Below are 14,581 nucleotides of genomic sequence, written 5' to 3' on the forward strand. Positions count from 1 at the left end.
AATATAGATGACAGGGGACAAAACTAGGTAAATGGGGACATTAGCTGGAAACCTGAGATGAATTGCCATATTGTACATGTTACCACACTCCTGGTAATACACACAAGACTTCAATAGCATTGTTGACTGACCTGGTTAAGCCATGTAGGGGCAAAGTGAGGGACAAAAGATGTAAGCCTTGCCATCTGCCCCCAAATGAGGAAGAAGGCAGACTTCTCCCTTCTCCTCTTTTCCTTGAATTACAGAAATGGAGCTCTCTTGGTTCTTGGGGCTGCTCTGCTCCCTTGCCAGCCTGCTTCTCTCTCTCTCACAAGTGTCTTATGCTAAAAAACTCGCTCATTGCCTGCTGCTTTGTCTCAAGCTGAATTCATTCTGCAATGAGTCAGAAAAGCCTGAGCTTCATGAGTCCTGACACTGGGAGAGAGGTTTTTCCTTAGAAGACAGTGGTTTTGAGGAGTTCGAGTCATTCTTTTGTGGCACAGAAGGTTAAGGATCCAACTTTGTCACTGCAGCCATCCAGATCGCTGCTGTGGCATTCAGTCCTGGGCCTGGGAACCTCCCCATGTGGCAGATAATATCAAATAAAGGAAAAAAAATAATCATTGTGTTCCAGTCCACTCCTAACCTGGGATCCTGGGTTCAAGTGCCAAGCTACCGTGCAGGTTGATTCAAGTCCCACTCTCAATTTTGGCTGGGTTGAAGTCCCAGCCACGGAGTTTCACTACATTCCCCACATATACAACATAAACGGATTGTACACCCAAACAAACAGTCCCCCGTAATGACCAAACATGGCCCTTATGCATAGGCAGATAATCCAAGTCCACCATTAGACACACAATCCCAAAACTCATGGGTGAAAACACCACATGCCAAATATTCCCCTGAACACCAACTTACAAACACCTAAACACCAACTCCTTGAGTGTGCCTCTGTTACATCTCAAAACCCTTCAAATATAACACTCACCCTTAAAAACGTTCACCAAAACACAGGCATGAACTCCCCTTATACACACATATCCATAGACCTAACCAACCCAGATATCTGACCACCCACCAGACTCCCAACAACCTATTAAATATGTCTGAACCCCATCTAGGCTTGTGCATCATTCATGATTTACATCAGACTACAAAGAGAGGGTGAGCACTACATTCAGGAAAGTTGTCCCCACCATGGACCCAAGCATGCCTTTTGAATATGAGCATTGACAGTAATTTTTATGTTCTGAAGGAGACACCAATGAAACTATGATCATGTACCTTGGCTCTTCACTGATTTTCCAGTGACCTGCACTACTTCCTGGGAAGTGCATGAGGGTTTTCCAATTGGAAATGTTTCTGTCTAGCTTTCCTACTCTTGAGAACTGCATGCTGGAATGGCACACATTTGAATGGCCCACAAACTTTATGCACCTGCCTCTGGAGGCCCTGCAATCACTCAAGTCTTCATGCAGCCTGACCCACAGTGCTGCCAATAAACTGTGGTGAAACACTGCTCCGGACCTTAACTCCATGCTGGCATGAACCCACACAGAGGAGGGCTCAGATATCCTACAGAGTGAAAAAGAGTGCTGAGGGCTCACACCCAACACGTGAAAAGTCCCCATATGCCTTACCAGGGCCTTCACAGAATTAAGCAGAAAGGCCGCCATGACTGGCCCCACCCCCAGGCGGGCCACCCGTTGGGAAACCACCCTCTGCCCTCATGCATGCACTACTGGCTTCCCAAGCAGACCTGCTTCAACAGATGCTAGGAGCGGTTGGTGGAGGGTAGTCCCTGCACCTGACAGCCCTAGCCACTAGCGGACGTGTGCATGCTTGCTGGTGTGGGATGTGTGAATACCTAGCCCAGGAATTCTTTCAAGAGAGGAATATAATGGAGAATTGGCATCCTCTGGGGAGTTTTTTTGATATGTCTTCTCATTGCGATCTTTCTGACCTTCTCCTCTTCAACCTGTCTCTTGTGAGATGATCTCCCACATTCAAATTGCAAACTTGAAAACCGTCCATTTAGATATGATCCCCATGAAAGAGTTTGAGCACGGTATCCTCAATTTGGGCCAAGGGCATTCATGCCCTTTGGGCTGCAGTTCCTTAGTTTTGCTTACTGTTTTTTCTAGAAATATTAGGTCCTTTTACCTAGCAAGCCTTAGGGTTCCATTAAAAAGAATTTCTAGCAATGAATTGTAGACATGGAAAACACTCTGAGAGAACTTTCTCCTGTTTCCATGCCTAGAGCTTTTCCAAATGCATTTGTTCTACTCGAATGTTTTGCTCTCAATGTAGTTAATGCATGGAAGTTTTTCAATAAAGGTTGATTCATAGGTGTTTCCTTTGTAAGGTTTTGGTTATCCTTGTGAAGTAAACTTGACAATCTTGGCCAATTATAGCACAGCAGGTACTTTGGGAACAATTGTACTCTCCCTCCCTACTTCTTTGACTACATCACAGAATTTCCATTGGCAATCAACCAACAAATAAATAGCAGCAGATTCAACTTACTGACCTGACATTGTCATACTTTGCAAAGAAATGTGAACCATCAGGACTGTTCTCCGGTTAGCTGCAACGTTGGAGCATTTCTTCATCAACAGGATACCTCTCATAAGCCCTTACATCTAACAACACCCAGAGCTCCCAAGGGCACAGACTTGAAATGTCCACAAGACACAAACCTGGAATCTCTCAGTGCCTTTAAATTTCCATCAGCAAGTGGAAGATTACCTGTCTTCTGATGCTTGTGATCCATTTCCAAAGATGTTTCTCCTCAGCTGTCAGTGCCTGCCCTGAAGCTCTCTGCAGGAATAATCAGAGATAAGGGTCCAAAAGACATTGAGACACCCACATGCATGACTGGTTTTCTCTAATTACATTTCAACTAATTTGATTATCTCTGCCTCTAGGATGTAGGGTTTTGAGGTAGTAAACAAAAATTGATTGCAGAATTTGGAATGTCACTTTTCCACAATGTGATTTTCTATCAGGGTCCCTGAGAAGATGCATTCAAATACTATATCAGAGCTATGAGTGAGGATCTTATAAATAATCGGTTGAATGGCTGAACAAGGGGAGGAGACAACAAGGAGCCTGCCCTTCTTGAGAGCCTGGGTACAATGCTTGCCTCACCAATCCTCTCATATGAAGTTATTGGTTGAAAAACATTTAAAATTTTCATTATAAGAGCTCAAATACAGAGAAATATTTCCAAATTGTTTATTTTTTCAATCCCCCATCAAGAGATACTTGATAGAAAGCTCACCATGATATTGCTTGAATCCTCTCACCTTGGCTTCTCACTCTCTTTTGAGTCCATTTTTCTTTGCAAGGGGTAAGAAGCTTCTGAAGCATCTTCCCAAGTCTTTTTCTCAATGTGGGACACTCCTTATAAACCTCTCTTGCCATCCCCAACACCCTACCATCAGTAGGAATTGTAGTGGTGCTACAGCAGAGAATGAATTTCACCTCCCAAGAGATTTGGTTGCAGTCCTATTAGGTTTCCACCCCTTATCTCCCTTGGCAAGTTTCCTAATTGTCCTCTCTTCTCACCACACAAAACATGAATACTCATTCATGTCATTAGGAGAGTGATAAGGTGACATTAATTCCCAACATGAAAATAAGAGTCAGAGAACTGTTTCTCATTTGTGTCTCTGTTTTGTTTTCTAAGGGATGCAGATGGGACCATAGGTAATGATGAGTCTAGATTCTAAAGTGGAAGGTTATGGGATGCAGACAGGAAATTCACAAGCTTATAGGCAGGGCTTGCAGGCCAGGTCTTAGATGGGATTGGCTTTGTCCAAAAGGAGAGTGGACAATGGTGGATAAAATACTGGCACTCTCTCAAGGTGCACATGCATTTCATGGGTAGTTGATTTTTTAAATCCTAGACATACAAGAAGTTTCCAATGTGGCTCAGCAGAAACGAACCTGGCAAGTATCCACGAGGATGTGGGTTTGATCCCTGGCCTCCATCAGTGAAATAAGGATCTGGTGTTGCCTTGAGCTATGCTGTAGGTCACAGACACAGCTTGCATCCCACATTGCTGTGGGTGTCCATAGGCCTGCAGCTTTAGGTCCGATTTGACTCCTATTCTGGAACTCACATATGTTGCAGGTCTGGCCCTAAAAAGTAAAATAAATTAAAGACCAAAAAAAAAAAAAAAAAAACAAACCAGATCTCTGGGATATTTAGTACATTAACTTGTCTTCTTGTCCCTTATTTCTGTCCTTAACCCCACGAAGCACAAACACTCAATCCTATATCCTGCCTCTTCCATTGACATTTCATCCTGCAGATTTGGGGTCCCTTTGCCATTTTATTTTGGGTTGGACCAAAATGCACATTTCAGTTTCTAGTCCAAGTTCTCACCCTCTCTAGAACTGCTCACTACTAAGCGCCTAATATGTTACACTTTTTGGCTAGTCTTGCCAGATAAATGCTGATGCTGAGGGAAAGGTAAATTTCAGATAAATAGGGAAAGAACTTTCAGTAAAGATATGTCCAAAATGTTGCATAGGACAGAGTTAAGGCTAAAGGCAGGCACTGTGTATAGGAAATGAAAAATTCAAATGGAGCTGGATATTTACTTTTGATATTGCCTGGCTTTGAACACTCTGTTCTTTCAGTTCCTTGAATTTCAAGAGAATGTAGAAACTCCCATAATAAAGGTTAGTCCAGTAACAGAGGAGCCACAATGGCAGTATGAAGGCGACAAAAATAATATACTCAGATATACGGAGACAAGATTTAATTTTCTATTTTTCCTTTTTACTGTTTTTCAAGATGAACTCTTACCTTATAATTGTTAAGTTTTCCATTGCAGTTGATTTACAATGATTTGTCTATTTCAACTTTACAGCAAAAGGACCCTGTCATACAGACACACACACACACACACACACACATATATATACACATATATTATACATATATAATCGCTTTCTCACATTATCCTCCAACATTTTACATCACTGTGCACATTTTAATTTTCAGAGACAAAGAAATAATTTTTGAAAAGGCAAATGGATTGCATTCAATGTTCCTTGCCCAAAAGATCTCTGAAAACATGTGAATGAAACAGGTAACACTGATTACCAGTGGGAACGAGGACTGAGTGGACAGGGGAAAGAGGGGGGAGGAGGACTCAACACTGCATATTCTATCTGGCACAAGTGGATTGTGATCCCTGAGAAGGGAGGAGTTGTGGAAAATGTTACATTCAAACATTTAAAAGGTAAAAGCTTCAAGACTTACCAGCAATGTCATCATACGGGAAAGATGTCAGACTGATCTCTGGTCTTGGACATGTGGGCTGTGCAGTGGCTTTTTGGATAGGCTGGGCCTTTCCAGCACAAGGGAACATGAGGAAGGTGGGTCCTGCTGGATGCTGGTTGGCACACAAGGACGGCTTCCTTAGGAAAGATGGACACACACCAATCACACATGGTGGGTCTGCTGAGAGAAGCCAAACCATAAACATTGGGTTCCAGGTGGCCATGAAAACCCAAGTGGTTATCAGATGATAAATGGTGAATTTTGTTCAGAAAGTCTGGCCTCTGGGGAAGGAAGCCAAGAGCCAGGAGGGAAGCTGAGCAGGTTGAAAGACAACAAACAAGTTGATGAATAACGAAGGGAAAGGGAACATCAAGACAAACCTTGGTGCTGTGACTCTGAAAACCAACACATACATTGCCTGACGAGGCACTCGACAATTGTCTGGCCCTTGCATAAGGTGGAAGAAACGTCTGGTTCTTGCCTCCCTGCTGAGGCCAGCATGGAATGGCACCCCACCCCCACCCAGGCTCACCTGCCCTCGGCCCCTCCCCCACTGCAGAATGACTGGAGGCCCACATTCTACTGTTGAGATTCAAACTTGGGCTCCTTTACTTGCGTCCTGAGCATCTGTTGGGGCAGGTCCCTCGCTGGGTCCTGCTCTGGACTGTCCACATTGAGGCCACCAGCCCGTGGTGGTCCAGGCCCATGCCTGTGGGAATGGCTTCAGAAGGCGGTAAGCCTCTAGACAGGGGCTGTTTTCCAAGAGAAAGGGCCTCCCTCAAATGCCTGGGTTTCCGTTTGGACCCTTCACTGTGGACATGGAGTTGGACGGAAGGAGAGGAAGGCGAGAGCACTGCACCCCAGGGACATCTCACTTGGGCAGCCTAAGGTCATACAGAAACCGGAGGCTGCCCTGGGGAGGACAGCTGCTTGGAGTTGGATAATAAGAATCTGCTCTGGTTGGGGAGGCAGGATGGCAGCAGGCAGGTTGGTGGTTTCTAGAAGGGAGACAAGCCACTTGGAACGTGTATGTAGCCAGTGTCCTCTTGCTATTCAATTTTATAACAAAACTTACTAATTTCAACCAAAAGAGGTGAGTCGTTTGAAGTAGGGAAAAGATTAAATTTTAGAAAATTTGTAAGAAATGACACCTTGTGGAGTTCCCACGGGGGTGCAGCAGGTTAAGGATGTGGCATTTCCACAGTTCCAGCTTAGGTGGGATTCAGTCCCTAGCCTGTTTCTCTATGCTGCAGGTACAGCCGAAAAAACCCCCAGAAAACCTGAAATTTCATTGTACTCATGCCTACAGAATCTAGGCAGAGAGGCTGTTTTCACAACTAGACAATTAATTGTTATTCCTAAGCCATTCATTCCTTAACAGTTCTAATCTTTATATGTATTAATCTCTCTTTAAGAAACATAAGAATCTTGCCAATACCTACGGTTTTATCAATGAACCCATTTTATCAACTGTCAGTGTCATGGCTATACATGTAAGAAATCTAAAATATATATGTGTGTATTGCATCACCCGAGTTTGCTATTTTTCTGTCTTTTGCTTCTTAGGGCCGCACCTACAGCATAGGGGAGTTCCCAGGCTATGGGTCTAATCAGAGCTACAGCTGCTGATCACAGCCACAGCAATGAGGTATCCAAGCCATGTCTATGACTTGCACCAGAGCTCACGGCAATGCCGGATCTCTGACCCATTTAGTGAGGCCAGGGATCAACCCTGCATCTTCGTGGATACCAGTCAGATTTGTTTCCACTGTGCCACAAGAACTCCTTGGGTTTGCTATTTTTCATATCACACTCTCCCTCCCTCAATCAATCCAATGGTGCTGTGGGGTGATCAGTCTTGACACAGACACCTTTCCTGGGTTCCCCTCACAGAGCCCTGTTCTGGACCCCATATCCACTTCAGCCACCCCTCTCTCCTCACTCCTTTCTGCAGTGAGCTGCTCTAGGCCCCACCAGACAGCTGCTAACATACTCTACATGGATGAAACATCGCAGTAGGTTATGTGACAGCAGGTTATCTGGTAGAGCTGCATGAACCAGAGGGACTCAACTCTTGGCCAAGCTCAGGCTGCACACACCCCAAACACTTTGCTTCCTGATAGCAGTGCCTTTCAAACAAGATTCTTCCTCAAGTCCCAGAGAATAATGCAGACATGGGTGCTAGCTGCATGTACATTTCATAAGAAAGGACTTATGATCTTAGAATAAATCTAACCACACATTATAAAATTCATCAACCAATAAATGAATCATCTGGGGGACATCTACAGTACAAATACTTTCATCTCAGTCTTTCAGAGGTTTCTTTAAATAGTTTTGGAATTTATTTGACCAGGGGGAGGGGTTGGTCAGGGGATTTAGAAAGAGCCCATCACACATTCCCCATTGGACAACAATGTCCTGGAAGGCAGCAACAATGGCTTCCTGCCACCAGCACAAGAGCAACAAGACTAGGGTCAACTCTGCACCCCCTGAAAACATGCCCAGTAACTGGTAGAGAGTATTTATGCTCCAAAAATATGAGACTTCCTCCCCCAGTACGAGGATACTCTAAGAATCACTCACAGAGCCCCATCCTCTCAGTTTACAATGAAGAAACAATGGCTGGAAGAAGTGGAGTCATTGGACCAAGGTCACCCAGTAGCTTGGAGTCCAAGTAAATAAATTTATTTAGCAAACAAGGGTCTGGAAACCAGTGCAGTAAAGTCCTCATCATCAGAGTGATTTTATCATTCTTCAGCCAGCCAGCCATATATTTGTTCTATTAAACTTTCACCACACAGCCTTGGCTTTAATATTGTCACATGCATTCCTCTTCTCGCCCCAGAAGAGTGATGCTCTTCGAGGCAGAAGATTCCCTCCAAATTCCATGTTAACAGTCCAGGAGAGCCTGGCTCTGCTGGGTGAGGAAGGACCACCACCTGACTGAGTGCTGCTGGAGGCAGCAAGCCAGCTGAGCAATGCCTCAGGTCCTGAGTGGACTCACTGGGAAGGCTGGTCTTGTCACTTGGCAGGGGCTGTCGCAGCAGCTGCATGTCTGTCATAACCACATTAAGTGTCCAGGGCTGATTGAGGGGCCAGAGTGTGGGAGGAGGCTGAGTGCTGGCTGTATAATTAAGACCTAGGAGAGGTACAGAACAACACCCACACCCTCACTTCAACACTGGGAGAAAGCCTGAGACCAAAGTGAACCATGAAGGTCAAGGGTGGATGCTGCAGGAATAAGGGGATAAAGCTCTGTCTTCCTCATTGAGCACCCTTGCTGGGTAGATCTCTCCTCTGGGACTGTGACCCTCTCTCTGTAAACCAAACTGTCACCAGTCTGAGGTCTTATGTCAAGATGGATCTTCCACATATCAAATTAGGTTCTAGGCTTAACAAGAGTCTTCTTGGCACATACTTAGTGGGATGACATTAGTGATGGGGGCCTAAACCCTGCTGTAAGCCATGGTGCTCCATGGCCTGCAGGGTCCTTTGGTGGGGGAGAACTGTGGTCCAGTGACTGCAGGGGCCTACTTGCCATGGGCAGAGACCCCGGATGTCAGTCATCACATATGTGTTTCATCAGAGGGGTCACGTGCTTCATGGTAGGCGAACCAGGAAGGAGCATGTGCCAGGAGCTAGGATGCAAGGGCAAGGCTGTCTGAGAACCTCAGTTACTGACCGCAGCTGCATTTTCCACGGGCCATATGCCGTTGGAACTAGACTTTGGTGCAAGCAAGTTTAGAGGGGTTCTCCATGGTGGGAGCTGTGTTCTCTCCTGATGGCACTCTGCCCATGCCAGCCTTGTGGTGTGAAGACAGAATGAGGATTGGGTGGGCTCAGTTTCTCAGCTGTGAAACCTGCATAAAAGGAGCTGAAACTCAGATATTCAGGCTTATGGACTGTCAGTGAGACCATGCTCCTTGCCTCTGATCCTTTCCTGCTTCCTCATCCTATTTCTTCACCAGTGAGCCTGAAAAGTAGGCATGGATATAGGAATGGAGGATGGAGGCTCCAGCCCAGCAGCACAGTGGTGCTGACCAGTGAGGCATGGAAGTCCTCATGTGTTGCCGAGGCTCATCGTCCAGCATAGATGCAGGCAAAGCCCAGTGAAGATTTCAAAGTCAAGAGGATAGTGTACTCAGAAGGCTGTGCCTGGACATCTCTGACTCTAGAATGAAGCTTGCTCAGAGGCAGAGGGGAAACCAACCAGTCAGTTGGTTAGAGAAAAGCCTTTAGCTCTGCCACTTAAACTAACAAACTTACAAATTACCTGACAGGCTTTGGGACAACACAAGGAAGCCTCAAAGATTAGGGTCAACTTCCTAGCAAGTTTTGTTCTAACAAGAGGGGGAGGAAACCCTGTATTTTAGCAAATAGCTGGGAGAGGAGGAACGAGCCAAGTGAAAAGGCAGATGAGGCTGGCAGCCCCGGGCAATCTTCAAAAAATTACTGGGAGAAACCCAGGGGGAGAGAGGAAGCTGTTGATGGGAGGTTCTGTTCCTGGTGGGGGTGGGGGGTTGCTGTTCTGCTGCAGAACTTGGAAAGCTGTGTCAAGCCATGGTGCTTGACTTAGCTTCGCTTGGTCTTTCTCAGGTGGAGCATTTGACAGGCACCTGCAGAGCTCTCTCTGGACCCCAGAGAGCTCAGACTACAAATCATCATTAGCAAAAGGTTCACAGCTTAGGTTAAGAAATGAGAAGGGACTAGGACCATCTTCAGCAGATGAAGAAACCAGGAGGCACTCTTTTCTGCACAGAAGCCAAAGACAGCAGCCTTAAAATGTCTTGGGCCAGTTTGAAGAATTATAGGGAAAAGAGCAATGGTTGTAAGGAAAGCAGGGCCCTCAATTTTGTTTGGAAGTTGCTTATTATAATTGCGGATTCCATCATCATCTGGGGTGTGGGAACCCTTGAGAATAGAAAAGGGGATTTCGGAAGTTTTAACGCACAGCCTATACATGGTGAAGAGACAGGAAATGCCATGAAACCTGAAGGTGCCCCCAATGCAAGTTACACACTTGTTAGCTGACAGTGGGGCTTTGGATGCCATTTTTCAGGGCGAAAGGCAGTCTGTCTAAAGGGTAGAAGGTGTCCCTAGAACATAGAAACTCTGTGTCACAACCCATTGACCGGAGACAGCTTTTAATTGACCATGGATGTTTGAGGCTAGAGTCTGGTGAAATTATGCACTTTTAATGGCAACTTGGAGGAGCTGAACCAGGACATGTGCTGCTCTTTTCTCTCTTTGATTCCTTGTCCATCGTCCTCCTCTACACACTGCAAGCCATCTGCCATAGTCTGTAACTGGTGACAACTGTGCAGATTTAAACTGCAGGAGAGGCATCAGGCTCTGCAAACTCTGCATTTCCAAAATCGCTGTTTGGACTGTAAGCTGACCAAATAGACACATTTAGGATTTGGGCTCCTGTTTCCCAGGCAGAAATGCAGGCCTGGAAAAAGATGCTTCTCTATCTTGACACAAAGCTTTGTCTTGACAATTCATTGGAGCATTGAGAAAATGGAACACAGAAGTCTCAGAGTTGGTGCAGCCCAATTTGGAAGCACGGGGAGGCTCCACATCCATTCCGGAGAAAATGAATTATGCTGCAGGTTCCGAAGAAGATCCTGACATTATCAGGAGCCGCTCTCACTAGGGCCCTCTGGTCAGGACCAGCCAGAGGAAGAAAAAGGAGGAGAGAAAAGATGCTTTTCAGGTATCTTAGGTCTTGAGTTGATGATGGGAGGGAGCTGGGTAAGAAATTTTACAAAGTTATAACACATATTTACGATCCCTCACCTCATCAGCTCCTGTCTGCTTGACAAGGACAATACCCCTTCAGGAAAATAAGAAATAAAATGGAAAGTGGCCTCACGATGAAATTACCTGAAGCAATGGCCTGATATGTTACAGAGTGTTGGGAGCAACATTAAAAAGGCATTTGTAACTGGCCACCTCCATGGCTCCAAGTGGAAGCTGATGCAGGCCTTCTCAGTCCCAGGGCTTTTGTGAGAGTTGGCCCCTCATGACCACTCTTGGAAAGCCAGGCCTGGGACCCTGGGGACCCCACCTGGGAAAAATTCCTTTTAAAGAGTCACAGCCCCTCTTACATGGACATTCTAGCAAGAGTCACGTCTGGGCAGAGGGTCAGAGGCATTCGCACCTGGGAGAGGACGAAGGAGGAGCCCAGCACCAAAGGGGGCTGGAAGTTGGCAACTGTCCCCACAATAATCTAATTATTACTCTGCTCCTGTCCCCTCCTGAATAACTTTTTTATTGAAGTAGAGTTGATTTCCAATGTTGTGTGTCAGGTGTGCAGAAAAGTGATTCCATTATACCCCTGCATGTGTATATCTAGTCTTTTCCAGATTCGTTTCCATTACAGGTTCGTAAAAGATGCTGATAGGTTGTCTATTTGATATTTAGTAGTGCTGATAACGTCCTCAATCTACCATAACTGGGCGCATCTGAATGACACCCAACGCCCCTCCTTCCTGAAGGCTTTCCTCTCAAGCTGGATGCCTGTCAAGATTCCTGTGCTGTGTGACAGCCCTCTCACTGCTGGCCCTGCAGTCAGCCCCTTCTCCACTTCCTCTAGCTGTCCTCCCACCTCATCACCATCCACCCCGCCTTATTCCCACCTCATTACCGACCTCCCACTTCACCACCACCCTCCCACCTCATCACCATCCTCCCCATCTCACCACCACCCTCACATCTCATCTCCGTCGTCCCCACCGCCCCCTCACTCCCTCAGCACCACCACCTGCTCCCCACTGGCTCTTCTGGCGCCCTGGACTCCTCTGCCCCCCCTCAGGCCTCCTCCTTCTCAGCAGTTCAACTGTCACCTACAAAGCCCATTAACAATTCCCTGCTCATAAAAGTACAGTCTGGGAAATAAAGCAAAGTCTACCTTTTCTTTTCCTTTGTGCTTGGCCGGGTTTCAGTTGCTTGCAGGGCGCAGTGCAGAGACACCACGCCTGCACTGCAGACCCCAGTTAGGGAAGCAGCTGCGCCAGCCGTTAAAAACGGCTCCTGAGGAAACTAAGAGCAACACCGCGATTCAAGATGGCAGCGGACTGTGAACTAGGCTGTGCCTGGGATTGGGTGTGAGCCGTGTGCCCCCGCCTCCCACGGACAGCCGAGGCCCCGCCCCCCCAGGAAACGGCCTGCCGAGGCTCCGCCCCCCCAGGAAATGGCCTGCCAAGGCCCCGCTTCCCCAGCTCGGCCTGCAGAAGCCTCGACCCCCAGTCACATAGCCTGCCTAGGCCACGCCCCCCGGCAGAGGGCCTGCCGAGGCCCCGCCCACCTGGCACATGGCCTGTCGAGGCCCCGCCTCCCCGCGCGCGGCCTGCCGAGGCCCCGCCTCCCTGGCACGCGGCCTGGTGAGGCCCCACCTGTCAGCGCGCGACCAGCCGAAGCCCCGCCTCCCCGCGCGCGGCCTGCCGAGGCCCCGCCCCCCAGGAAACGGTCTGCTAAGGCCCCGCCTCCCCCGCTCAGCCTGCAGAAGCCTCGCCCCCCAGTCGCATCGCCTACCGAGGCCCCGCCCCCCCGCGCGCGCCCTGCCGAGGCCCCGCCCCCCCCGAACAGGGCCTGCGGCGGCTTCTCCTACCTGGCACGCGGCCTGCCGAGGTCCGGCCCCACCGCGCGCAGGGCCTGCAGAAGCCTTGCCCACTGGGCACTTGGCCTGCTGAGGCCCCGCCTCCCCGCGCGTGGCTTGCCGAGGCCCCGCCCCCCCAGTACTTGGCCTGCCTAGGCCCCGCCTCCCCGCGCGGCCGGCAGAATCCGCTCCCCCAAGTCACATAGCCTGCGGAGGCCCCGCACCCCCGGCGGAGGGCCTGCCATACCCTGCCTCCCCTTGCGCGGCTTGCAGAAGCCTTGCCCACCTGGCACGTGGCCTGCCGAGGCCCCCCCCTCTTCCGCGCGCGTACCGCAGAAGCCGCGCCCCCCAGTCACACAGCCGGCCGAGGCCCCGCCCCCCGGGACACGTCCTGCAGAGGCCCCGCCCCCCGTACAAGGACTGCCAAGGCCCCGCCTCCCTGGCACGGGTCTACCGAGGGTCCCCATGTCAGCGCGCGGCCTGCCGAAGCCCCGCCTCCCCGCGCGCTGCCTGCCGAGGCCCCGCCCCCCCACGTCACGGCCTGCCGAGGCCCTGCCTCCCCGCATGGCCTACCGAGGGGGTTCCCCCCCCCCCACCAAACAGGGCCTTTTTTTTTTTTTTTTTTGCCTTTTTAGGGCCACACCCACAGCATGTGGAGCTTCTCCAGGCTAGGGGTTGAATTGGAGCTGTAGCTGCCAGCCTACACCACAGCCATGGCAGCATGGGATCTGAGCCACATCTGTGACCGACACCACAGCTCATGGCAATGCTGGATCCTTAACCCACTGATCAAACCTGCAAGCTCATGGTTCCTAGTTGTTTCCATTGCGCCATGACGGGAAGTCCAGAAATTCAAACAATTAAAGTTAAAAATTGGAAAATATTTTAATCATTAAATTGTTAATGTTTTCTCTTTGTTCCTCCTTTGGAACGTGACATCTTTTCTTTTGTCCCAAGATATATGTATCAGATCTTCTGGCTACTGACTGACAACTAGGAGGTATATTTAGTTTTAGTCATTGATGATGGAAAACAACTGTTCACATGAAAGCTCTTCCAAACGTGGAGGGAGTCTTTGTGTGATGTTTTTATTTTTAGGCTAACTGTGCATTGATGTGCTTGAGAATTCTGGAATGCCAGTCTTGCTATATTTAGTTTTCAGTATCATATAGTGTTGTTCTGTCGGTTGCTTTTTATTCTTTTTGTCTTTTTAGGGCTGCACCTGCAGCATATGGAAGTTCCCAGGCTAGGGGTAGAATGAAAGCTGCAGCTGCCCCTCCACCACAGCCATAGCCACAGAAATGTGGGGTCCAAGCCTCATCTGCAACCTACACCACAGCTTACAGCAGTACTGGATCCTTAACCCACTGAGCGAGGCCAGGGATGAAACCCACATCCTCATGGTTCCTAGTCAGATTTGTTTCCACTGAGCCATGACAGGACCTCTATTCTTTCTGAATAATCTCTGTTCTCTGAGACATGAGCTGGTCACCAGTGCTGAGCTCCTCCCAGTGATGGTCTTGCTGTTTAACCAGCAGGAATCAACTGTTGAATATTGATGTGAGGGGGAAGAAGGAAACTAGTGGAAGAACACTGGGATGTCATGATTGGACAAAGATCATGCTGGCACAATAGCACAAGATAGAAAAAGAACCGTAATTACCCCAGGTGGGAGAGAAAGTGCTGGGAAACACTGA

The sequence above is a fragment of the Sus scrofa genome, chromosome 14 (genome assembly GCF_054392235.1).
Source record: "Sus scrofa isolate SSC_HxYL_T2T_F1_AM1 chromosome 14, Sscrofa_HxYL_maternal_Yorkshire_Landrace_v2.0, whole genome shotgun sequence".
NCBI lineage: Eukaryota > Metazoa > Chordata > Mammalia > Artiodactyla > Suidae > Sus > Sus scrofa.